The sequence below is a fragment of the Piliocolobus tephrosceles genome, unplaced genomic scaffold (genome assembly GCF_002776525.5).
Source record: "Piliocolobus tephrosceles isolate RC106 unplaced genomic scaffold, ASM277652v3 unscaffolded_6641, whole genome shotgun sequence".
Lineage (NCBI taxonomy): Eukaryota > Metazoa > Chordata > Mammalia > Primates > Cercopithecidae > Piliocolobus > Piliocolobus tephrosceles.
In genome coordinates, this window is record NW_022333876.1 from 1 (window position 1) to 1,224 (window position 1,224).

The following is a 1,224-nucleotide window of genomic DNA, read 5'->3' on the forward strand; positions in this document are numbered from 1 at the left end:
GTTCTTCATGCAGGAATCAATCAAATCGGACACAATCTCCTTGGTGTGCCTTAGCAACACCCTCTCCAGGACCACACACGCTGGAACTGGCTTCCCAGAGCTGTGCACTTTCAAGGTCTTCGTGACAGAGACCATCATGTCAGATGCCACCTGATTTGCGTAAACCATGAGCCCCTTGCTGATGGAATCTGCAAATTCTTTGCTCTCTCTCTGGGACATCTGTTTGTCTCCACTTTTGCTCTTGTTGGATAATTCACTATATATAAAGCTTTTCTGGCCACCTTCCCTGGACTCCTCCTCAGTGCCACGCATTTCTGCAGCGGTCAGTTCCACAGCTTCATGGGCCATTTCAGAAGCAATCTTGCTCACAGCAGTCCGGGGACTGATTCTCTCTTTATTCCCAGGGGATGGATAGATTGAATGAAGGCATTTGCTTCTACCTTCCAACTTCTCCTTGATTTCCTTATGGGCCATCTGGATTACCAGAGAAGATAGTCGGTTGACGTAGAAGGAAAGGTCATCTATAGAACATTCTCCATCAGGGGAAATGACTGCTCTCTGAGTGCTAGGAGGTTTGGCTGGAGGAGCTGAAGGACTTTGACTATTGTTGGTGTTTTTAGCTGCTGCTATTTCTAGGTGTAGGTTTTGAGGTCTGTTCATCAAATAATCTATGTTCACTTGATCAGCATAGACGCTGTAGCAGTTCTCAGAGGATTCTGTGTGATATTCGCCCTCTGTGTCTTCTACTTTATGTTTATAGGTAGAGGTTGAGGGGCTCAATGCATGTTGGAAACCCAAGGCATACTTCTGGAGATCACTGAGAAGCCAGTTGAGGACACTTACGGGATCAGAGGGAGCTTGTTTGAAAAGGCACACAGATCCCTCCGTCTAAAAAAAGAAGAAGACCTATCCATAAGAGTTTGGGTAGGCTATTTCTTTCCCTTATTTTACTTGGAAGATGTATCAGATTAGGGATTTGACCTTTTAGAGTTTGTATGAGAACATAACATCCACTTATATCCATTAGTACACATTCAAGCAGAAGTGGCAGCAACAAAAGTTCAAAGTATATACATGTGTATACTTAACTATACACAAGTGTTATCAATATATGTCTGCCAACTCATATGAATATGTTGTATCTCAATGGGTCAAAAATGTGTCAGTGTGTCTGTTGTGTGTGTATATATGCATGGAAATATAGCAGTTAACATGTGTGAACAT

General features: G+C 43.1%; 1 pseudogene; it reads right to left on the bottom strand.

Moving 5' to 3' along the window:
* Window positions 1-3: 3 nt before the first annotated feature.
* Window positions 4-888, bottom strand: LOC113220614 (annotated as a pseudogene).
* Between the last annotated feature and the right edge of the window lie 336 nt (window positions 889-1,224).